At 40.9% G+C, this 26,346-nt stretch overlaps 1 long non-coding RNA gene across 1 annotated transcript; it reads right to left on the reverse strand.

Annotated features, from left to right (window-relative positions):
- Nucleotides 1-4,956: 4,956 nt before the first annotated feature.
- Nucleotides 4,957-26,137, reverse strand: LOC110152489 (uncharacterized). The gene is made up of 5 exons (XR_011483213.1): nt 25,840-26,137; nt 12,130-18,633; nt 8,855-10,300; nt 7,562-7,703; nt 4,957-5,938 (listed from the first exon to the last, which is right to left on the reverse strand). It is a non-coding gene; the product is annotated as an uncharacterized lncRNA (long non-coding RNA).
- Nucleotides 26,138-26,346: the final 209 nt, after the last annotated feature.

Below are 26,346 nucleotides of genomic sequence, written 5' to 3' on the forward strand. Positions count from 1 at the left end.
GATGCGCCTGAGCGTTATGCACCACTTCTGTTAAGAACCACTTGTTCCACAAAAGGAAACTATAAGCAAGGTGAAAAGACAGCCCTCAGATTGGGAGAAAATAATAGCAAACGAAGCAACAGACAAAGGATTAATCTCAAAAATATACAAGTAACTCCTGCAGCTCAATTCCAGAAAAATAAATGACCCAATCAAAAAATGAGCCAAAGAACTAAACAGACATTTCTCCAAAGAAGACATGCAGATGGCTAACAAACACATGAAAAGATGCTCAATATCACTCATTATCAGAGAAATGCAAATCAAAACCACAATGAGGTACCATTACACGCCAGTCAGGATGGCTGCTATCCAAAAGTCTACAAGCAATAAATGCTGGAGAGGGTGTGGAGTAAAGGGAACCCTCTTACACTGTTGGTGGGAATGCAAGCTAGTACAGCCGCTATGGAGAACAGTGTGGAGATTTCTTAAAAAACTGGAATTAGAACTGCCATATGACCCAGCAATCCCACTGCTGGGCATACACACCGAGGAAACCAGATCTGAAAGAGACACATGCACCCCAATGTTCATCACAGGACTGTTTATAATAGCCAGGACATGGAAGCAACCTAGATGCCTATCAGCAGACGAATGGATAAGGAAGCTGTGGTACATATACACCATGGAATATTACTCAGCCATTAAAAAGAATTCATTTGAATCAGTTCTAATGAGATGGATGAAACTGGAGCCCATTATACAGAGTGAAGTAAGCCAGAAAGATAAAGACCATTACAGTATGCTAACACATATATATGGAATTTAGAAAGATGGTAATGATAACCCTATATGCAAAACAGAAAAAGAGACACGGATGTATAGAACAGACTTTTGGACTCTGGGAGAAGACAAGGGTGGGATGTTTCGAGAGAACAGCACTGAAACATGTATATTATCTAGGGTGAAACAGATCACTAGCCCAGGTTGGATGCATGAGACAAGTGCTCGGACCTGGTGCACTGGGAAGACCCAGAGGGGTCGGGTGGAGAGGGAGGTGGGAGGGGGAATCGGGATGGGGAATACATGTAAATCCATGGCTGATTCATGTCAATGTATGACAAAAACCACTACAATATTGTAAAGTAATTAACCTCCAACTAATAAAAATAAATGGGGGAAAAAAAAAGAACCACTTGTTCCATTTCTATTGGTTATCTCGGGTGTGGTTTTGCATCATCAGAATCCTTCATGCCTGACTTTGGGCTTATGGAAAACCCAGTTTAAAAGCCTGCTTCTCATTTCTCACAAGCTGCACATGATGTAGCCTCCAGCCCTCCTCTGCTTTTTTATCATCTTTATTAATTTTACTTATTTTTGACTGCACTGGATCTTTGTTGCACGCATGGGATTTCTCTAGTTGTGCACGGGCTCCTCATTGCAGTGGCTTCTTGTGTTGCAGAGCACAGGTCTAGGCTCACAGGCTCCAGTAGTTGTGGTGCATGGGCTTAGTTGTCCTGAAGCATGTGGGATCTTCCCGGACCAGGGATTGAACTCTTGTCCCCTGCATGGCAGGTGAATTCTTAACCACTGGACCACCAGGGAAGTCTCCCTCTTCTGATCTTATCCAGTCCTCCTCTGGCCCTTTCTCATCTGTCCCTAGCCGCAGTGGCCTCCTTGCTGTCACTCACAGGAGAGACACACTTGCCCAGGACTGGATCGCTCCTCCCCAGATATCCACCAGGCTCTTCCTTCATTTCCTTCAGATCATCTCCCCAGAGAATTCTTCCCTAGTGACACCATCATAAGGAAAAATGTCACATTCCATCTGATGCTGGCTTTCTTCAAAGCAGTAAGCCACCTGACCTATGATACATTTACTTGTTTGATTGTCCGTCTTCTTCCACTAGAGTAACCTCTGTGAGGGCAGGTACTTTTTTTTCTTCACTCCAACAAAGCCAAACACAGATCTTTCCCCCTTTTGCCTGAACCTGCTGACAAAGCCAGCCTCAGAACTACCAACTTCTCATCCCTGCCTCCTAATTGATTAGATAAGATTAGAAGCATGTGTCCCTTAAAACTATCTAACCAGTGAGGAAAACATTTCCTGTTCAGATGACCAACTGGACTCCCCTTCCCTCTACAACTACTTCAACTCTGAATAACCCCACCTGCAATTTGCTTTCCCCTCCTTATAACAGCTAAGGCAAAACCACTCTGCTGAGACATTCTTTTTCATCTGGCCGTGCTCTTCACAATAGCCTGAATAGAATCAATCTCCTTACTTATCTGGCTGTTGTGTATGATGCCTCCTATATCTCCATCATATAGAACAGGTTTCACTTTTTAAAACTTTTCTATGGAAGTGTAGTTGATTTACAATGTTATATTAGTTTCAGGTATACCACAAACTAATTCTGTTTTACATATATATTCTTTTACGTATAATGTATATATTCTTTTTCAGATTCTTTTCCATTATAGGTTATTGCAAAGTACTGAGTATAGTTACCTGTGATGTACAGTAGATCTTTTTTGGTTATCTATTTTATATATGTTATTGTTGTTCAGTCGCTAAGTCGTGTCCAACTCTTTAAAACCCTCTGGAGTGCAGCATGCCAGGCTTCCCTGTTCTTCACTATCTCCTGGAGTTTGCTCAAACTCATGTCCATTGAGTTGGTGATGCCATCCAACCATCTTATCCTCTGTCGCCCCCTTCTCCTGTCTTCAATCTTTCCCAGCCTCAGGGTCTTCTCCAATGAGTTGGCTCTTTGCATCAGGCGACCACAGTATTGGAGCTTCAGCTTCAGCATTTTATTTATAGTAGTGTGTACATGTTAATCCCAAGCTCCTAATTTATCCCTCCCACCCACCCCTGACCCTGCCTTTCCCCTTTGCTAACAGTAAGTTTGTTCTCTATGTTTGTGGATCTGTTTCTGTTTTATAAACAGGCTCATTTGTATCATTCTATAGATTCCACATGTATGTGATATCATATGTTATTTGTCTTTCTCTGATTGGCTTACTTTGTTTGGTACAATAATTTCTATGTCCATCCACGTTGCCGAAAATGGCACTATTTCATTGTTTTTTACAACTGAGTAATATTAAAGTTTTTGATACATAGTCAACACTCAATAAAACTTTGTTGAATGAATGGATTACGGAGAAAGAGTTCTCTAAGAGATCCTCCCCAACTTATTGGAGTTCTGCACTGCAGCTGGCTTCCAGTAGCCCTGGCTAATCATAAAAATTGCTTTGATTTGGGTTTTGATTTTGACTTTACTCTTTTGGCTTTTGCTTTTGGTTTTTTTCTCTTGTGTATATATAACCCCTTAGGATCTCTAAGAACCAGAGATGTGACTGGAGTAACAGAATTCTGGTTTTTCTGGTCCTCCTAGCATAATATCATCTTAATAATACTTCATTATTTTACTATTCCATGAAGGCTAACCCATTTATGAGACAGAGAAGTGGACTTTAAATATTCCAGGAGAGGTACGTACATAATATACACAACAGATGCTCAGAAGAGAGATGTCTAGTTTATGGGCAAAGGTATCAATCAGTTCATTTCAGTTACTCAGTCGTGTCTGACTCTTTGCAACCCCATGGACTGCAGTACGCCAGACTTCCCTGTCCATCACCAACTCACAGAGCTTGCTCAAACTCATGTCCATCGAGTCGGTGATACCATCCAACCATCTCATCCTCTATCGTCCCCTTCTCCTCCTGACTTCAGTCTTTCCCAGCATCAGGGTCTTTTCCAATGAGTCACTTCTTCACATCAGGTGGCCAAAGTATTGGAGCTTCAACTTCAGTATCAGTCCTTCCAATGAATATTCAGGACTGATTTCCTTGAGGATTGACTGTTGGATCTCCTTGCAGTCCAAGGGACCCTCAAGAGTCTTCTCCAAACCACAGTTCAAAAGCATCAGTTCTTTATGGTCCACCTCACACATCCGCACTTGACTACTGGAAAAACTATAGCTTTGACTAGACGAACCAGTGTCGGCAAAGTAATGTCTCTGCTTTTTAATATGCTGTTTAGGTTGGTGCAAAGGTATATGTGTCTGTTAAATATTTGACACAGGCCTTTAGGACCTAACCAAGCAACTCCTGAGGGCTTGACACTGGGAATGAAGAGCAGGAGGAAGATACAAACTGTGAAATCTATAAAAACTAAGGACTCTTCCTTTGTCTTTGAATCTGCTTTTTACCTTTGACTTCAGCCTCAGTTTTTAGCTAAATACCTACCTCAGTTTCTGACATTACTGGGCTTCTGATGCCCAATGACTATCTTATCTCATAGGTACCTTCATAGCTAATAGCCTAAAACCATCAGTAATACAAACAAGCTGTGTCATTCAGATGCATTGCTAACTTTCACATAAGCATTCTGTTAGAAGACAAATTCTGCAAGCGTGCAATAAAAGGTAAACTCAGCAGCCTGGGTGTTCAAACCCTTTACATCTCAAAGAAAGGACTGGTCCTTACTGCCTTTGGGGTGACAGCCTCTAAGCTGTTGGAATAGTCTGACTGGTAAGAGTGTCTTTGACTACCTGGAACATGGGCCATGCCAAATAGTCTATGCCAACCATCTGATTTGTGGGAAGTACCTGTTTCTGTTCACCCGGGGCCCTGGGCCACAATGCATCTGTCTGACCTCTGCAGAAGCTAGAGACTAAGTAGCTAAGATCAGTCACACAGGTGCTTCATGCCTACATGACTGACCTCCTGTAAAAACCCCAGATATCAAGGCTCAGGTGAGCTTCCCTGCTTGCCAGTAGCTCATTCATGTTGTCACATGGGAGCAGTAAGCACTGTCCACGTGACTGCACTGGGAGAAGATAACTTGAACTCATGCCTGATCTCTCCTGGATTCTGTCTTGTGCACCATTTTCCTTTCTGTATACCATTGATACAATAGACTGTAACCATAACTACAACCTCTCTTTTGAGTTCTATGAGTGCTTCTAATGAGTCATTGAACCTGAGGGTGGACTTAGAGACCTCTGACACAGCAAGGATTAGCAACAATTGTAAAAATCCATTCATTTTATGTATAAAAATAATCCCCCAGGACTTCTACATAGTTAAATAATTAATAATTAATTAATATAGATATGAAGAGTATATATTCATCTGGATTTGACTAGTTGATCTTAGAATATAATATCATTTTGTGCCAAAATACTTATAAGATGATGTAAGAGAAAGACTCATCAATATTTCCACTGGTAGAATTGTTTGATATACCGACACAAATGACATTTAAAAAAACAGCCTTGAGGAATCATACTTTTAATTGCAGCTAACCATGAATCTTTCAAGAAAAAAAGTCTTATTTGGAAATTCTTCACATCATAGAAGGATGAATTCAAAAGCAAAATGTCAACTTCTCTACCTCAAAACATCGTGCAAGAGAAAAATACCAAAATCATGTAAGACCAGCTTTAAGAATCTATCACGCATATGTGCATTCACACATGAACCAAGTTTTTCCAGCACCAATCAAGCCATAATGAAGAATACAAAGGGTATGACTAAAAAAGGAAAATTATATAGGAATACTCTGTGAAATATTAGAAAAAACACACGGTGTTCTCACTCACCAAACTTCAAGCTTAATTATTCCAAGAATAATTTTAAAAGATACTGCCTTATAGTTTTGAGCCTGTCAAAGTTAAAAATTTTAACAAAAAGCTTGTTGAAATTATTACTATGAGCTGACGACCATCTGCAGCTGTTAAAAGGTTTTTGAGATTTTTCTCAAACTTCATCTGAGGTACGAAGTTCTTTCTAGAAATTATGCTCCTGAATTATATTTTACTGGTGCAACTCAGCATCCGGCTCCAGTGTCTGGTGTATCAGACACCTGCCCCACAAGGTGGACCCATGGTTACTTCATCTTATTCTCCTTCACTGGCCTTCAGAGAGAGAGCTGGGTCTCACATGCCTGTTGGTGAAGAAATATTTATAAACTGTCAAACTACAAGGAAACTCATGCAACTGGAACCATCCGGCTTGGTTCATGCCCTTCTGTTGTTTATTCTTAAAGTAATAAGGCACAGTGTAGTTAACATAATTATTGGCTGAAAACGGAGAAATAATGAGCCACTTTCACTGTTTTTCTGTCTGTCATAGGAGATACTTTAGAAGTTCTTTGGCATGTAATTATGTTCAAACAAAATGGAATAACAGCTATTATTTGTTCTTAAAAGAGCCAGGACTGACTCCAAGGAGGTGGGAATGATAAAGGACAGAAGAGTGAACGATGAACACCATACTAGACATCTGGATTTTGAAATGCCTTACAAATGTTGGGGGGTGAATAACATGGTAAATGGCTGGATACATTGCCATGAAACCCATGAACCCCACTTTCTTGTTGTGGGTCAGTTTCCTGAGCAGCAGATAGTATGCCTGCTCCCTCTTCACAGAATCGTCCATCAGGTGACAGCCCACCCTAGGCTTACCAAGAGCTGTCCGGGTATCTGTATCAGATGAAAGGTGAAAACTATACTTTGAGAATCAGGCAGACTATATAGACTGTCCTCACTTCTGACAGCAGATTGAGGTGTGATGTAGAGCTGTCATCATCCCAGTGAAGAGAGCCACCCAGAGAAAGAAAAGTTAGAACTCTGTAGATGTCTTTTTCATCATTGGACCCCAGAGTACAGAACAGAGTTCCTAATGGTTTTATAAAGGACCACAGGTAAAGAAGAAATTAAAGATGTTTGGAAATTAGGAAGGAAGAATTAATAAAAAGTATACAAAATTTGGAAAGAAGACCACACACACAAAAAAATCACTGTGTACCCTTTCAATTTCACCCAAGACACTGTCTAACAAGCCTACTTAAGGATCATCCAATTCTCTGGGAAATACAGTTGTATGACTTACTGTTTATTATTGAGTAGGGCCCAGACTCTGTGTTTAGAGAAGATAGTGAATTGTAAATATTTTCTGTCCCATAGAAAAGATAATCCCAAAGGTCTAATCCTGGATGCTAACTAGTTTTGTACTTAATTTTGCAATCTTATTCTTCCATTTCATTTCTTTAATTTAACAAATACACTAGTCCCTCCTATCTTGCTGTTTCCCTCATGGATGAATTAAGTAAATCCTTTAAATATTCTCATACTGTTTTGTGCAATAGTCATGTTTCTTGTTTAACTTTTTAAAATTTGTCATTTATTTGGCTGGACTGGATCTTCATGGCTGTGCACGGGCTTTCTCTAGCTACGGGAAGAAGGAGCTACTCTTCACTGCAGAGTGCGGGCTTCTCATTGGGGTGGCTTCTCTTGTGGCAGAGCACAGGCTCTAGGTGTGTGGGCTCAGTAGTTGGGACATAGGACTTAGTTACTCCGTGGCATGCAGAATCTTCTCGGACAAGGGATCGAACCCGTGTCCCTTGCATTGGCAGGCAGACTCCTATACACTGAGCCACCAGGGAAGTCCTGTATGACTTTTTGCAAGGTATGGTTTGATAGAAGGAAGGAAAGAAGGAAGAAAGGAATTGTCTTATCAGATTACTCTCAGTCAAGGGTAACCCTAGCATCTTCCCTCCCCTCATTACCTCTCCTCTCCTTTTTCCATCTCCTCCATCCACAGGCTCTCTCTAGTAAATCCACCAAACTCACTGAAGAGTAATACAACAGGCACATTCTGCTATAACACTAATCCTGAGACTTGCCAGTCACAGTAAGGATTCTCCTTGCCTAATGGAGGAAGGAGAAAGCACACAGTATAATCCAAAAAGCATAACTTCCCCTTCAGTCTGCAGTCACCTCTTGTGTTAAATGAGAGCATAGAACCAGAGAGGTCCCTCCTAACTGCATCCTACGAGCTCTGCGCATGCCTCTGAGCCCCTGTGTATGAGAGGGCTCTGGGTTCTCACTCACCAGGGCTTGCATCTGAGGCGCTCAGCTTTCAACCTCTTTAAACACCACACGTGTGGTGTGGTGTTTAGTCTCTCTGTCGTGCCCAACTCTCTGCGACCCCATGGGCTGTAGCCCGCCAGGCTCCTCTGTCCATGGGATTTCCCAGGCAAGAGCACCGGAGTGGGTTGCCATATCCTACTCCAAGGGTTCTTTCTGATCCAGGGATCGAACCGGAGTCTCCTGCGTCTCCTGCATTGGCAGGCGTATTCTTAACTGCCAAGTCACCAGGGAAGTCCAAATACCACACATAGGAGGCAGATTTAATGTAAAGCAAAAGGGTACTATAGGATTTTATTTTCATATAAATGTGAAATGCTTATGATATTTCCCATACTTCAAATACTACTTTTTAGCATTAGACTTTTCAATGGATATAATAATTCCATTTGAATAATACATTGTATATAGAGGAGTTTAATATATATAGAATTTAGACAAATCTATAATTAAAATGGCCAGCATCCTATTGTTATTTTTTTTTCCATTTATTTTTACTAGTTGGAGGCTAATTACTTTACAGTATTGCAGTGGTTTTTGCCATACATTGACATGAATCAGCCATGGATTTACATGTATTCCCCATCCCGATCCCCCCTCCCGCCTCCCTCTCCATCCCGTCCTCTGGGTCTTCCCAGTGCACTAGCCCTGAGCACTTGTCTATTGTTATTATTATATCTGTTGTCACATAGTATCATAACTGAGCTAATAACTGCAACTTGTTAAAAAATACTACCTTTCTGTGGCATTTATGTAGCATTTACATTATTTATGTACTGCCAGAGAACATTGAGTTAACCTCTTTTACCTGCTTATAAATGCAATGTATGCCTGATGTTGAAGAAAAAAGAAGCCTGCGTATGACAGATATCATATGCTAGAGAAAATGTACATCGTTGGAGACAAATCAAGACAGAAACAGTCACACCAACCTGCTGTGTAATTGCCAGTCAAGTTGCTAAGCAGCTCCACCCCCAAATCCCAAGCAATATATCAAGTACTTTTACTCAAATAAGATGATTTCTGAGGGGAAAAAACACAGATTTGTTTGTTTGTTAGGCCTCTTGTTAGTCAAACTGAAGACAAACCATTATTCAGAAATCTGACTTTCACCTCTCTATACCACCTTCTCTTCAGCTGGGTTCTTTTGAAAGTTATTGTTGTTTGGTACTCAATATTCTGTAATATTTATTTTTCTGAGCTCCAGAATCACTGCAGATGGTGATTGCAGCCATGAAACTAAAAGACACTTACTCCTTGGAAGGAAAATTATGACCAACCTAGACAACATATTAAAAAGCAGAGACATTACTTTCCCAACAAAGGTCCATCTAGTCAAGGCTATGGTTTTTCCAGTGGTCATGTATGGATGTGAGAGTTGGATTATAAAGAAAGCTGAGTGCAGAAGAATTGATGCTTTTGAACTGTGGTGTTGGAGAAGACTCTTGAGAGTCCCTTGGACTGCAAGGAGATCCAACTAGTCCATCTTAAAGGGGATCAGACCTGAGTGTTCATTGGAAGGACTGATGTTGAAGCTGAATCTCCAATACTTTGGCCACCTGATGCGAAGGGCTGACTTATTTGAAAAGACCCTGATGCTGGGAAAGATTGAGGGCAGGAAGAGAAGGGAACGACAGAGGATGAGATGGTTGGATGGCATCATCGACTCGATGGGACATGGGTTTGGGTGGACTGCGGGAGTTGGTGATGGACAGGGAGGCCTGGCATGCTGCGGTTCATGGAGCCACAAAAAGTCAGACACGACTGAGCAACTGAACTGAACTGAATTCTGTAATAACCTATGTGGGAAAAGTATTTGAAAAAAAAATGTATGTGTATGTGTAACTGAATCTCTTTGCTGTACACCTGAAACTAACACAACATTGTAAGCCAGTTATACTCCAATAAAATTTAAAATTAATTAAACTTTTAAAATAAAAATAAATGCTGCAGTAGATTTTTGTGATTGTATAAATTTGTGGGGAATATCAAGATTAGATCCAAAAATGTATTTTTTTTCTTTCACATAAGCATAGGCAAAACATGACTGTACTTGGCTCCACAATTACCAGTAACCCAGTTGCCTTCCACCCTGTTACTCTACCATCCTGAGAATTGGATTCTACATTGCCTTCTGGTTGAAGATACCTCTTCCACTTCCAGCTTTCATGCTTTCTTCCTGGCTGATAAGAAAGAAAAACAAAGAAGGGCGTATCCATTCTTCCCTCTAAGGATGATGCTCAAGCAGGTGCACCAACCTCTTTCACTGTACATACTCTCTGGGCCAGAACATAGCCCCATGGCCATAGTAGCCTCAGTGGCAGCTGGAAAGTCATCTATAGGTGCAGCAGCCAAGTCTCCAGATGAAATTTCTGTGACTGAGGAAGAAAGGAAGAATGGATATCAGGGACTAACTTGCAGTCTTCACCACCATCTGTCTTTTTGGCCACTCACCATCTATTTATCTACATCCTCCCTCTCCCTAAACGATACACATACGTACTTCTCAAAAAAGGACAACAGCAAAGTATCCAGACACAGCCAGGCACAGCCTCCAGGTCAGAGTCAGGGATCAGAGTCAGACTCAGATCAAAGTCTCTAGATGATGAACTCTTTCTCAGTTGGGTCTAGATATTGTGCTTTATGAGCTGGTGACCTGTAAGCTACAAGATCTCATCTACTTGGAACAGATCCAAGATGCAATGGAGGAGCAAGACAGATTAAATCTACAACTTGGTGAACAGGAGCAGGGACCCTTCTCTAGTGACTACACAGCAGTCACTAGTCCATAACAATTAATTAATTCCATCGTTCTTTGATAGTAGACCAAGTCCGTATTTTGACCAACTTCCCCTGGTTCTTGTCTAGGGGAGTAAACACCTTTTCCTTGTCCTCACTAGTCTGTCCTTCCTCACTCATCATCTTCTGTAGCCAAAACCAACTCTAGAAGCTTTAGAAAGCATAGCCTTCTTAGGAGCCACTGTTCAACTTTCCACTGTTCGTAGGTTTTGCAGGTGGAAAAATCATGGGCTTTTACAGTCAGGCTCATGGTTTCTTTATCACTATAATTCCTTAAAAACTTAGTAGAGACCTGATCTATTTGTATCCAGTAAATTCCATATATCCCACATGCAAATAACCCACAATTGATGGGTTTTTAAATCTGAAAACTGGTTTGTGCCAGCTGGCCTCTCTCCTCTCCATCAAGTTAATGGCAGCTATCTAGAACTGCTCAGAATGAAAAAATAATTATAGCATAAAGGCAACATCCTTTGCTATTGCAGACAGACCCCATTGTCTGACAGAAAACTCTTCCTAGAGGATGCTATACAAGGCTTGGAGCCACAGTGTATCTACTATTCCGGCTGTTCCTTCACAGCCACTGATATAACTGCTTCATTTCTGGATATTATAGTGATTATCTTTTCCAAATGTCAAGACTCCGAATTCCTGACTTTCAGTCAATTTAATTTAGAGGCCTCGGGCAGAGAGCATCTTCCAGAGTGCTGTACTTCCTCCTATCTCTGCTTGCAGATGGAGGAGCTCTAGCCTGAATTCTTCTCTCTCCCAGAACTTTGATGAAAGTGGCAGGAAGCAGCCAACCCACACCAATACTGCAACTTCCCATCATTTCCACTAATAGCACACACCCTCAGTTGGCAGGCAGTTAGCTTTCCAACTCTAGTAGTTTCCTACTTTCAAATGTGTTACCACTGAATGACAGTAGTCATCAGACTTTCACCCTGCAAATTCTGGATCCTTGCTGTCCACTAGTCAGTTCCCAAGCCAATGTCATGTTTTTACTTTCTGCCTGATGCATCTTCCCATTTCCTAGTTCCATAGTATTAATTAGTTAGGATTGGGTCTAGCAGGAAATAAACAGATAAATACATAAACAAAGAAGCAGTGGCTTAAACATGCTAAACTTGTCTTTCCTCTCTCTTCCTCTATTCCTCTCTCTCTCTCTCTCAGAAAGTCTGCAGTTGCCATGACCAGTCCATGACCATAAGGAATCCAGGGTTCTTTGATCTTGTTGCTCTATAATCGTCACCATGCATTCTTCATCTCATGGTCCAAGATGGCTATTACAGCCTCAGTTATCAGGCCCACATAACACTCAACAGGAAGGAAAGAAAAGTGAGAAGAAAAGCATGCCCTCTCTTTTAAGGAAACTTTTTGTAAGTTGCATGATACATTTTCGGCTTACCTTGCATGGACCCTGTTAAGCACATGGTCATACGTGTCTGCATGAGAGGTTGAGAAATGTCATTTTTCTTCTGGGTGGTCACGGACTCAGCTAAATTTAGGAGTTCTGATACTGATAAAGAAGAAAGGAATGGATTTTGGAAACTCCTAGCACATGGAGGATTGCTTATTTTCTGATTTTGTTCTTTCCGTTTGGTTGGATAAGATTCTGCTTGTTTGGTACTCTTGGCCTCTCATAGAACTCTCACTCACTCCCCTGTGCTTGGAGAGGTTTAATATGATTTGTGACTTTGACAAGTATAACATGGATGCTGAAACTAAATCCTTTCTCTCATCTCTCTCTCAAAAGTAAGTTGCTTGCAGAAAATGCAAAATAAACCCTGTCCCTGCATGTTCCAAATTTTGTGGAGATATTTCCCAAGCAGGAGAACCATGAATGTTCAGTGCTACCTGGGACTGGGTGTAAATCCGTCTAATCCTGGTGATGAAAATGTGCCTATATATATGTCACTTATCCAGTATCAATTTTATCAATAGCAAAGCTAATAATTTTCTCTCCATACATCTAACCTTGTTCTGTCTCTATTAATTAGTTAGAACCTGGACCTATAAAACAACAATATTATTTATTTGACCCATTTTCAAGGCAACTTAAATAATAGATGTTCATTTGAAAATTCCAAGCAGTGTAAGCAAGAGTAGGGAAGAAATTAAAGATCACCAGAAATCTCAATTCCACCACTTTAGGATTGCCATTATGTTTATTTATATAATCATATTTCATATTTGTCTTTATGCACATGTTCACTTACATGTACGCTAAGCTGCACACAAGTGGACTATTATGCAGTTTTTATATACCTGTCATTTTTCTTTTAAAAAGTAAGCAATTGAAAAAAATCACACTAGACAAAGTTAAATAGGCAAGAAAGACTTCATATAAGGCTATTGTAATAGAGAAGAGAGGCCAGAACTCAGTCTGAGCTCAAATCTACTGAGACAAAGGACTGGAGAGTTTTTAAGAGCTGGAATGAGAGAGGTCACAGGTCATCTGTGTTTGCTAATTGATTGTACCCAAAGGAAAAGTAAGCATTCTCATATCTTCATGACAAGAGGTAGTTTTATGACTTGGAGAAGATTCTCACCAAGGTGAGACTCTAACCCTCCTAGAGACAGGAGAGATGGAGCTATCTTCCCTGTTTTTAAAAAAGTTTTTTTGGCTGTACCATACAGCATGTGGGATGGAACCCACACCACCACCACTACCATATCCCCACATTGGCAGGAGTCTTAACCACTGGACCGCCAGAGAAGTCCCAGTGCTATCTTCCTCAGTGATTGCACTTCAAAGGGATGGTGCCCAGGTCTTTGAGGAAAACAGACACAGATTGTAGAGCTGGCAAGAAGTATTGCATCTCAAAGGGACACAAAGAAATTATAGTTTTTATACAAGTTCAGTTCTGTTCAGTTCAGTCGCTCAGTCGTGTCCAACTCTTTACGACCCCATGAACTGCAGCACACCAGGCCTCCCTGTCCATCACCAACTCCTGGAGTTCACTCAAATCCATGTCCATTGAGTCAGTGATGCCATCCAACCATCTCATCCTCTGTCGTCCCCTTCTCCTCCTGCCCTCAATCTTTCCCAGCATCAGGGTCTTACCCAACGAGTCAGCTCTTTGCATCAGGTAGCCAAAGTATTGGAGTTTCAGCTTCAACATCAGTCCCTCCAAAGAACACTCAGGACTGATCTCTTTTAGGATGGACTGGTTGGATCTCCTTGCAGTCCAAGGGACTCTCAAGAGTCTTCTCCAACACCACAGTTCAAACGCATCAATTCTGCACTCAGCTTTCTTTACAGTCCAACTCTCACATCCATACATGACCACTGGAAAAACCATAGCCTTGATTAGACGGGCCTTTGCTGGCAAAGTAACATCTCTGCTTTTTAATATGCTGTCTAGGTTGGTCATAACTTTCCTTCCAAGTAGTAAACGTCTTTTAATTTCATGGCTGCAATCACCATCTGCAGTGATTTTGGAGCCCAGAAAAAATAAGCCAGCCACTGTTTCCACCGTTTCCCCATCTATTTGCCATGAAGTGATGGGACCAGATGCCATGATCTTAGTTTTCTGAATGTTGAGCTTTAAGCCAACGTTTTCACTCTCCTCTTTCACCTTCATCAAGAGGCTCTTTAGTTCTTCTTCATATTCTACCATAAGGGTGGTGTCATCTGCATATCTGAGGTTACTGATATTTCTCCCGGGAATCTTGATTGCAGCTGTGCTTCCTCCAGCCCAGCGTTTCTCATGATGTACTCTGCACATGAGTTAAATAAGCAGGTGACAATATACAGCCTTGACATATTCCTTTTCTTATTTGGAGCCAGTCTGTTGTTCCATGTCCAGTTCTAACTGTTGCTTCTTGACCCACATACAGATTTCTCAGGAAGCAGGTCAGGTGGTTTGGTATTCCCATTTCTTTAAGAAATTTCCACAGTTTGTTGTGATCCACGCAGTCAAAGGCTTTCGTGTAGTCAATGAAGCAGAAGTAGATGTTTTTCTGGAATTCTCCTGCTTTTTCTGTGATCCAACAGATGTTGCCAATTTGATCTCTGGTTCCTCTGCCTTTTCTAAAACCAGCTTGAACATCTGGAAGTTCATGGTTCATGTATTGCTGAAGCCTGGCTTGGAGAATTTTAAGCATCACTCTACTAGCGTGTGAGATGAGTGCAATTGTGTGGTAGTTTGAGCATTCTTTGGGATTGCCTTTCTTTGGGATTGGAATGAAAACTGACATTTTCCAGTCCTGTGGCCACTGCTGAGTTTTCCAAATTTGCTGGCATATTGAGTGCAGCACTTTCACAGCATCATCTTTCAGGATTTGAAATAGCTCAACTGGAATTCCATCACCTCCACTAGCTTTGTTTGTAGTGATGCTTCCTAAGGCCCACTTGACTTCACATTCCAGGATGTCTGGCTCTAGGTGAGCGATCACAACATCGTGATTATCTGGGTCATGAAGATCCTTTTTATACAGTTCTTCTGTATATTCTTGCCACCTCTTCTTAATATCTTCTGCTTCTGTTAGGCCCCTACAATTTCTGTCCTTTATTGAGCCCATCTTTGCATGAAATGTTCCCTTGGTATCTCTAATTTTCTTGAAGAGATCTCTAGTCTTTCCCATTCTATTGTTTTCCTCCATTTCTTTGCATTGATCGCTGAGGAAGGCTTTCTTATCTCTCCTTGCTATTCTTTGGAACTCTGCATTTCTGCATTTGGAACTCTCCTTTTCTCCTTTGCTTTTTCACTTCCCTTCTTTTCACAGCTATTTGTAAGGCCTCCTCAAATAACCATTTAGCTTTTTTGCATTTCTTTTTCTTGGGGATGGTCTTGATTCCTGTCTCCTGTACAATGTCACAAACGTCCATCCATAGTTCTATCAGGCACTCTGTCTATCGGATCTAGTCCCTTAAATCTATTTCTCACTTCCACGGTATAGTCCTAAGAGATTTGATTTAGGTCATACCTGAATGGTCTAGTGGTTTTCTTCACTTTCTTCAATTTCAGTCTGAATTTGGCAATAAGGAGTTCATGATATGAGCTACAGTCAGCTCCCGGTCTTGTTTTTGCTGACTGTATAGAGACTCTCTATCTTTGGCTGCAAAGAATATAATCAATTTGATTTCAGTGTCGACCATCTGATGATGTCCAAGTTACTAACCACATAATCTTATTTAACCTGCTGGTCTTGCTTTCTTCACCAATAATATGAAGATAATAAGAGTACTGACTTCATAAGGTTAGTGTGAGGATTAAATTATTTAGAAAAATATTTGCCCAACACATACAAACCAATCAATAAAGCTAGCTGATTTTTATGGTATCAATAAAACAAGAAAAATAACCAAAAAATGGGCAAAGAATATAAAACAGAAAGGGAAATGCAAAGGGCTAAACAGTACTATATGAAGATATTCTAAATGTACTAACAATAGAAATATGCAAATTAAGCAACTAACTGCTACTTTACCACCATTAATGTGGCAAAAAATCAGAAAAACAGATAAAAACAAACATTGGTATATCCTCTGTTGATAAAGGGAATTTTCATCAGGTATTCTTGGGGAATGTAAACTGGTTCTCCCATGCCAGGAGGAATCAGACAGGTGATATTAAATATTTATATATCCAGTGGCCCAACAGTCCAACCCCACACACATTCAGGCAGACACATCTGAGGCTATTTACAGCAATAACTTTTGTGAGAGCAAAAAGCTGGAACCAAACGGGGTGTTCCTCTCTAGAGAAATGTATAAGTTGTAAGGTGTACCCTTTATGGAATATTCCACAACAGAGAGAAACAATAAATTGTATCTTGCTTGTCTATTTGCTCAGGAAAAAATCCTAAATGTGAAATTGCTGGGATAAAAATATATACATCTTTTTAAAAATATTTTCAGACACACTGGCAAAATTACAATTGTTTGGCATGGAGTAAATGTTCCCAATTTATGCAAAACCCCTCCACACCTGATCCTCATTTTTCTTCTCCACCTTTGCCAGTCAGATAAGTAAAAGATAATGTTTCTTTGTTTTAATTTGCATTTTTTTACTCACAAGCAAAGTTAAACCTGTCTCAAGGTTACTTGATCATTTGAATTCTTTTGTGTATTTTTTATTATACGGTTAGCACAATTTTCTATTAGATTCTTCAACCTTCCACTGATACATGTGGTGGAAACTTAGTTCTTGACTCAGCTGATAACCCATGTCTTCACCTGCCACTTCCCATATTCCTTGCTGCCAGCCTATTGGGCTTTATCCAGGATACAAAGGCAGATGATAACATCCTTACTTCAGTTAGGAGTGGGTGGCCAACAGCAGCTGAAAAAAGAAAACCTTAGATAGGGTTTTTGGAGAATATTTCCTATGCCCCCTAATAAAAACAAATGCTTGTGATGAGACTTGTTGTCTTCATTATTGTCACGTCTTCATCTTCAGCCATGATGAAGAAGAAAATCTCGCCATTTAAAACAATGTGGATGAGTCTGGAGGACATTGTGCTCCGTGAAACAAGCCAGACACAGAAAGACAGATACTATATAGTATCAATCATATGTGGAACCTTAAAAAATTGAACTTATAAAAGCAGGGAGGACAATGATGGTTGTTGGAGGCTGGCGATGGGAAAAAGGAGAGATGATGGTCAAAACAGATTTTCCGTTATAAGATGAACAAATCCTGGGGGGCCTAAAGTACACCATGATGACTAAGTTAGTAATGCTGTATTGTATATTTGAACTCTGCTAAAAGAGTAGATCTTAAGTGTTTTCACCACATACACAAAAAAAGAATTAGGTGAGGGTAACTATAGAAGGTGATAGATGTGTTTTAATTAACTTGACTGTGGTGATCATTACATAATGTGCGTACTCAGTCGTGTCCGACTATGAGATCCTATGGACTATCGCCTGTCAGATTTCTCTGTCCATGGAGTTTTCCAGACAAGAATACTGAGTGGGTTGCCATTTCCTACTCCAGGGGATCTTCCCAACCCAGGAATGGAACCTGTGTTTCCTTCATTGGCAGGCAGATTCTTTAGCACTGCGACACCTGGGAAGCCCATTCACAACATATATGTGTATCAAAACATTGTTTTACAAGTTCAATATATATAACTTTCGTTTGTCAACTATACTTCATAAAGCTGACATAATTTTTTTAAATTTTAAACTTAAAAGTTTTAAATTCAATTTAAAAAAGGAGAGAAATGAAAACAGGGGATTAGATGAAGATTGATGGAAGTCAGGGTGGTAACTTTAGCTAAAGGAGTCTGGAAAAGTGAACTCTTTTTTTTTTTTTTTTTTTGCTTCTTTTTATTTATTTATTTTATTTCTAATTGGCAGATAAATGCTTTACACTATTGTGTGAACTCTGAACAGCGGCCTAAGAAGCGTAAATAAAGAGTAGATATGTGGACTGTAGCTCACCAACGGGGCTCCTCTGTCCATGGGATTCTCCAGGCAATAATACTGAAGTGGGTTGACATGCTTTTCACCAGGGGATCTTCCAGTCCCAGCGATCAAACCTGCAACTCAACATCTCCTTCATTGGCAGGTAGGTTCTCTATTACCACCACTAGCACCATCTGGGAAGCCCTAAAAAGAGTAGATATAAGATGATGAATCCTAGAATTTACTCTATGACATTTTGCCTTTGGTCAACATACTTTTCGAACACTTTCAAACTTGTTAAGAGGGTAGATCTTGTTTTAAGTGTTTTTATGACAGTAAAAAAATAAATTTTTTAAAAAAGAAATTCACAAAAGCAATGCTAAAGCTAATAGACATACGAAAAAAACCTTCATCTTCTCTGATAGAGAAACACAAACTTAAACAACACAGTCTTCCCTGGTGGTCCAGTGGTTAAGACTCTGTGCCTCCAATGCAGGGGGTGCAGACTTGATTCCTGATCAGAAAACTGGCCCCACATGCCACTTGGTGTAGCTGGAAAATAAAAAAGAAAAGAAAGTAAATAATGAGAAACTACTTTTTAAAATGTATGTTCATTTGTTTTTACATTATGTACATGTATATCTGTATACAAATACTGTAAAACATTTATTGAAATATAAACTGGACACTGATTTACATATATATACACATATGTTTATATGTGGGTTTTTTTTTACAAATTCTAGCCTCTTTTTTTTTACTTTATTTGTAGAAACTAATTTCATATCCATTATATTTGTAAAATTTTTAGAGTGTGATAACACTAAGTATTGGAACAATGGGAACAAATATTTCATGTGTGTCCCCAGTGCGGAGCATTTGGTTGAACCATTTTTTTAGAACAGCTTGACAAAGTATATTAAAGATGAAGGCTTCCCTGGTGACTCAGCAATAAGGAATTTGCATGCAATGCAAATATATCCTGTTAAACAGGATTATTAACAGGAGATGTAGGGCCAACCCCTGGATCGAAAAGATCCCCTGGAGAAGGAAAAGTAACCCTCTCCAGTATTCTTGCCTGGGAAATCCCACGGACCTCTGTAGCCTGGCGGCTACAGTCCACTGTGTTGCAAAAGAGTTGGCCATAACTTAACAGCTAAACAACAACAACAGTAAAAGTTGAAGATGCTCACATCACACAACCTGACAACTCTAACCCATGGACAGAAAAAGACAGGAAACAAAGGAACAAAGATATTCTTGTAGTAAGGCTAGTACGTGAAAGAAATAGAAAACCAAACATCCATCAACAGGGAATAAGAATAAATTGGTTATGTTCATACAACAAGATCCAGGACAGAGGTTTAAATAAATGAACTAGAAGTACACTTATCACCAGAATTAAGTCTCAAAGATATAACATAGGAGACAAAAGTATGAGACCACTTGTATGAAATTTAAAATCTGTAAAGCCAGACTTTAGAATACTAGTGGAAACATTTTACGTAATAAAAAAAGTTAAAATCCTAAAAGAGAGGAACAAGCAATTAATGAAACTGGCTAGTTCCTGATGGAAAGGGAGAAGAGTCAAAGTTCAACCAATATTTACTGTTTTGGCATTTTATTATTATTAAATTCACGTCCTGTTACTCTATGTTATGGCTTCCCTAATAGCTCAGTTGGTTAAGAATCCACCTGCAATGCAGGAGACACCGGTTCGATTCCTGGGTGGGGAAGATCCTCTGGAGAAGGGATAGGCTACCCACTCTAGTATTCTTGGGCTTCCCTTGTGGCTCAGCTGGTAAAGAATCTGCCTGCGATGTGGGAGAAGGGAAAGGCTACTGTCTCCAGTATTCTGGCCTGGACTTCATGGGGTCACAAAGAGTTGGACACGACTGAGCGACTTTCACTAACACGTGTTCACTATATTATTCTGTTTTTGTACGTTTATTTGAAGTGTTTCACAAACTAGATTAATTGCAATCAGTAAGACCTATAACAAAATGATCAAAATGAAATCCTCAGCATCCCTAAATTTCACACATGAAGATCTAACTAAGAGCGCCCTCTGCTGCTGTATGTGAGCTATGGCCAACAATTTACAGGAAAAATCAGCCCTGAAACCAGAAAGGTCTCCCTCACACTTCTTTCCACTCCAGCAAGAAGCAGCTTGTGCACCAGAAGTATTAGGTTTGGGAACCAGAGAATATGGGAAAAAACAGAGTTTTGGGAGATTATTCTCTAAGAGGGATTTTTCCCAGGCAGATGAGGAGCCAGTAACTTGAGGAAAGTTATCTGCAGGGCATACATCTGTTTAGGGACCTCTGTAAGGCAGTGTGTCTAAGGCAAGAGAATGCAGATCAAGGGGTGGGCCAGAAGGGGGACACTGACTGAATGAGGATCAAGGCCAGGATTGAGCAGCCAGTGGTCTGAGAGAAATCTGATTCAATCTCTCTATTTGCAGTGAGGAGTTTGAGCTTTGAAGATGAAGAGTGTCTCTTCCTGGGTCACCCCCCAGGGAAAGTGGAACCAGGCATATGGTGGTACTCTGTCCTCATGCATGAGCCCTAATCTACCTCCCTGATCCTATCCCTGGAGGCTACACTCGAGCCCAGTTCGCGTGCACTCCTTCCCCCACCATCTTCACCATCACCCATCTCAGTGGCAGGAGGGGTTGTAACAGAAGTGTTCTCCCAGGTTAGCTCAAAACTCAGAACTGCCTAGAGTTTTGCACTAGAAGGACATTCTCCCCAGAGAGAGGCAGCTGGACACGGTGGCCTGCCAAAGATATTTGCCATGGTGTACATTCCTATTGCTGCTATAACAAATCACTGCAAATTTAGTGGCTCACAACCACACAAATCTTATAGTCCTGGAGATCTGCTGCCTGAAATTGGGCTCCATTCAAGGCATCAGCTGGGCTGTATTCTTTCTGGAGGCTATGAGAAAATCTGTTTCCTAGTCTTTTCTGACTTGAAGAGGTTGCCCACATTCCTTGGCTCATGGCCCCATTCTTTCAGCAAAGCCAGCAGTCACATCAGTCCAACCTCTGCTTTATATCTCCTTCTCTGACTCTTCTGCCTCCTTGTTTCATTTATAAGGACCCTAATGATTACATTGGACCCACCCAGGTAATTCGGGATGATCTCCCATCTCAATGTCAGTTGGTTAGTAAACTTAATTCCAGCTGAAACCTTAATTCTTACTCTTTACCATGTAATGTAATATACTCAGTTTCCAGTTCAAGATGTGGATATCTGGGAATAAAGGGAGCCTTATCCTGGCTGCCACGCCCAGTCACAGCCAATGCTGACTTGAAGAAAACCTGCACCCTTCAACTCATGTCTCCATGGACCCTTAACCTTCCCTAATACTCCATCATCTCTCTCTTTCTCTCTCCCTCTGTCTCTTATACACACACACACACACACACACACACACACACACACACACGGTCTAATTTCAGAGAGACAAGAGTGCCAAGAGAGAAGAATTAGCTCTGAGCCTGGGAAGCTTGGGGAAGCCACAGAGGAGATGGCCGTTATGCAGAATCTTGAGAATGGGTAGTGTTTTGATAACAGAAGAAAGAGGAAAGAGCACTTCAGGGAGAAGGGGTAGAATAAGTAAGGGCCAGGAGGCGGGAACATCCTTGGAATGTCCAGAAATAACTGAATGTGTCCACTTCACGTTCCCAAAGGTGGAAATGGAATCAGGTTATGAAAAGCCTGGAGTGCTGATGTTAGTGGGTGCCCTGACTTCTAGCATCTCTGTGTTTCCTTACTGCCACCTCTTATCTTGAAGCTGGCACAGGGCGGGTCTCAAGACAGGAGTTTCAGGAAGGGCTTCCTCCTCTGTCCCTTGTAGACAAGGCCCAGGACCCCCTGAGAACCCAAGGGCAGGAGTGTTTTCTACCTGAGCAGGCTGTGGATGGGCCAACTCTCCTGAGACCCTTTCCCCCTAACTGTGCCTCTCTCTGTTGTGGAGTTGGTCCCTTTCTTTGTCAGTTTACTTTTTCAGAACTGGCAGTGGGATGCTGCTTGGAGAAGGGCAGAAAGCAGGAAGGATCGCCACCTAGAATTTCAGGAATCATAAAAGGGATCAAAGAAGTTGCTTCATCCAGGTTTTTCCCCCAACACTTAGGTCTTCTACCATCCTATGGGGACCACCATGGTATCCTGGCCCTTTCACAAGCTTGCTCCACTCTTTCTCCTCTCAGGGCTCCCTGGGACATTGCCACCTTATTCCGCCTCTCCTTTCTCTGCTGACAAGCTCCAGACCAACCATTCCTCAGGCCTGTTCCTCCAGGAAGATTTCTCAGATTATTCCCACACTCTCCAAAGTCTGAAGATTCCTCTGGGATCCCATTGACTTTTTAGGACTTAAATTTTTTGTTTGCAACACATTAATTAGCCAGCAACATTGTTGTGGTCAAGTCCAAGAGAATGTTGGTTAAGTGAAGAAAGTCAGTTAATCACTTTTCACGAATAAATCAGAATATTTCATGAGTGTGATGGAGGACCTGGCAGGCTACAGTCCATAGGGTCGCAAAGAGTCGGACACAACTGAAACAGCTTAGCCTGCGTGCATGCATGCGGCCAAAGAAGTTGAGATGAAACATTAGAAATGAGGGGGTCAAAGAATTGGGCAACTCCAGAAAAATGCAAATTGTCTGGGACGTTAGTAGGATGTGGGATAGGAAGCTACACTGATCTAGGAACCAAAATCTTAAAAGGAAGATTCATTGCGGGGAGGTGAATGGATGAAGCAATGAGGAGGGGTAGCCAGAGGGTCTGGAAACTGCAGTGCCGACTCGGAACCAGCATGTCTGTGGGCTCCAGCTCCCAAGCCTGGGGAGCGGACTGCCAGTACAGCGGAGTGGGCTGCGCCTCTGGTACCTCCCGGGGAAGAGGGGGTCCTGAGAAGCTCGTGTTCTGTTTATGGTTTTCTATTTGGATGACTTCCGCTTTGGTATCTACTAATCCCCTCCTACTCTCTTTTGGTTTCTTTGGCTTTTACAGTTTAATCTCTAAATTAGATGTTTTGTTCCTTTACTTTCCATGTGTCTCATTTTGCAATAAAAGTTGCCAGGAGTGAAGAATTCTCTGAGAACCACATGGACTGCAACTCATAAATTAGATGTGAATTGCTCCTGTTGTCAGTTTTCAAAGAGCCTGTAGTTGAATGCCTAGTTTTCCTTTTGACCAAGAGATGTTAATATTTTGAAAAATGCTTAAAAAAAAATATTTCCTTGCAAATCAAAACCACAGTGAGGTACCATCTCACGCTAGTCAAAATGGCTGCTATCAAAAAGTCTACAAACAATAAATACTGGAGAGGGTGTGGAGAAAATGGAACGCTCTTAACACTGTTGGTGAGAATGCAAACTAGTACAGCCACCATGGAGAACAGTGTGGAGATTCCTTAAAAAACTGGAAATAGAACTGCCATATGACCCAGCAATCCCACTTCTGGGCATACACACTGAGGGAACCAGATCTGAAAGAGACACGTGCACCCCAGTGTTCATCACAGCACTGTTTACAATAGCCAGGACGTGGAAGCAACCCAGATGCCCATCAGCAGACGAATGGATGAGGAAGCTGTGGTACATATACACAGTGGAGTATTACTCAGCCATTAAAAAGAATACATTTGAATCAGTTCTAATGAGGTGGATGAAACTGGAGCCTATTATACAGAGTGAAGTAAGTCAGAAAGAAAAACACCAATACAGTATACTAACACATATATATGGAATTTAGAAAGATGGTAACAGTGACCCTATATTCGAGACAGCAAAAGAGACACAGATCTAAAGAACAGTCTTTTGGACTCTGTGGGAGAAGGCGAGGGTGGGATGATTTCAGAGAATAGCATCAAAACATGTATATGATCATATGTGAAACAGATCGCCAGTACAGGTTCGATGCATGAGGCAGGGTGCTCAATCAGGGCTGGTACACTGGGATGACTCTGAGGGGTGGGATGGGGAGGGAGGTGGTAGGGGGGTTCAGGATGGGGAACACATGTACACCCATGGCTGATTCATGGGAACGTATAGCAAAAACTACTACAATATTGTAAAGTAATTAGCCTCCAATTAAAATAATTAATTTTAAAAAATTTTTCAAATGGTTAATAAAATGATGGCAATTTAATTCTACTTAATACATATTATTTTAGAAAATGGGTCTTGTGCATTTTCAACCTTAGGGTTTTATTGAGATTTTCTTGAGAGCTTAATATTGATCAATGGCCTATATTTAAGGCACCATGGGAACTGAAAATAATAGTCATTCTTTGATCACTGTGAGCAAAGCCATAATAAAGCTTCTTTGTCCTAGTTCTCAAATCTTCTATGTTGTTGAGATTTATTTGAGAGAGGCATTTTAAATGTCTCCTACTATCATGGTTGTGTTTTTTTCCTCATATTTTTGACAGATTTTGTTTTACTTGTCTCGGTGCAAAGTAGTATTGATATATAAAGGTTCACGACTCTTCCAGCTTCTTGGTGAATGGTACCTTTATTTTCTACATAAAAGGCATTCTTTTTTCCACCTAATGAACTTGGCCTTGATTTCACTTTTTCTGATACTTACATGACTAACCTTTTTTTCTTTGGGTTAACATTTACCTCACATATATTTAGGCTCCAGTTATTGTTTACCCTTGTGTCCATTTACTTACGGTGCCTCTCTCATAGAAAACATACAACTGTATTTTACTTTTTGACTCTGCTGTCTATTTTTATAGCATTCTCCCCTTGTTTTTTCTATTTTTTTTTCCATTTATTTTTATTAGTTGGAGGCTAATTACTTTACATCATTACAGTAGTTTTTGTCATACATTGAAATGAATTAGCCATGGATTTACATGTATTCCCCATCCCGGTCCCCCCTCCCACCTCCCTCTCCACCCGATCCCTCTGGGTCTTCCCAGTGCACCAGGCCCGAGCACTTGTCTCATGCATCCAACCTGGGCTGGTGATCTGTTTCACCCTAGATAATATACATGTTTCAATACTGTTCTCTTGAAACATCCCACCCTCGCCTTCTCCCAGAGTCCACAAGTCTGTTCTATACATCTGAGTCTCTTTTTCTGTTTTGCATATAGGGTTATCGTTACCATCTTTCTAAATTCCATATATATGTGTTAGTATACTGTAATGGTCTTTATCTTTCTGGCTTACTTCGCTCTGTATAATGGGCTCCAGTTTCATCCATCTCATTAGAACTGAATGCTGGAGAGAGTGTGGAGAAAAGGGAACCCTCTTACACTGTTGGTGGGAATGCAAATTAGTACAGCCACTATGGAAAACAGTGTGGAGATTTCTTAAAAAGCTGGAAATAGAACTGCCATATGACCCAGCAATCCCACTTCTGGGCATACACACCGAGGAAACCAGATCTAAAAGAGACACGTGCACCCCAATGTTCATCGCAGCACTGTTTATAATAGCCAGGACATGGAAGCAACCTAGATGCCCATCAGCAGATGAATGGATGAGGAAGCTGTGGTACATATACACCATGGAATATTACTCAGCCATTAAAAAGAATTCATTTGAATCAGTTCTAATGAGATGTTTTTTGTATTTTTAAAAATTTTCCCCAGACTGACATTGACAAGTTCAGTTGAGTTTTAGGTTGCTCTTCCTATTTTTCTTCTAGTGGTTTCAAGGATCTCTATATAATTAGTATTTGATTCTACTGAGTAAAGCAGAAACTCTAAATGAAGCTTAAGAACACACATTCTTACATGTAAAAGAAATCTGGAGGGAGGCAGTCCAGAACTGAGATGGAGACTCCACCATCTCAAGAACATAGGTTCTCACTCTTTCTGCTCCACTATTCACCAAGTGCAATTTCCAGTCTCAACATCATAAAGTGGCTGCTGGAGCTCCCACCATTATGCCCACATCCCCTGCAACAGGAAGGAAAAAGAGGGAAGGACAAAAAAAGGATGTCTCTCAGACTTTTCCTGGTTGTCTAGTAGTTAAGACTTCACGCTTAACAATAATTATTATTAAATTTAACCAAAAGTTATAATAGCAATGGCAAGCCACTCCAGTACTCTCGCCTGGAAAATCCCATAGATGGAGGAGCCTGGTGGGCTGCAGTCCATGGGGTCACTAAGAGTCAGACACGGCTGAGCGACTTCACTTTCACTTTCAACTTTCATGCATTGGAGAAGGAAATGGCAACCCACTCCAGTGTTCTTGCCCGGAGAATCCCAGGGACGGGGGAGCCTGGTGGGCTGCCGTCT

Source organism: Odocoileus virginianus, chromosome 24 (assembly GCF_023699985.2).
Source record: "Odocoileus virginianus isolate 20LAN1187 ecotype Illinois chromosome 24, Ovbor_1.2, whole genome shotgun sequence".
NCBI lineage: Eukaryota > Metazoa > Chordata > Mammalia > Artiodactyla > Cervidae > Odocoileus > Odocoileus virginianus.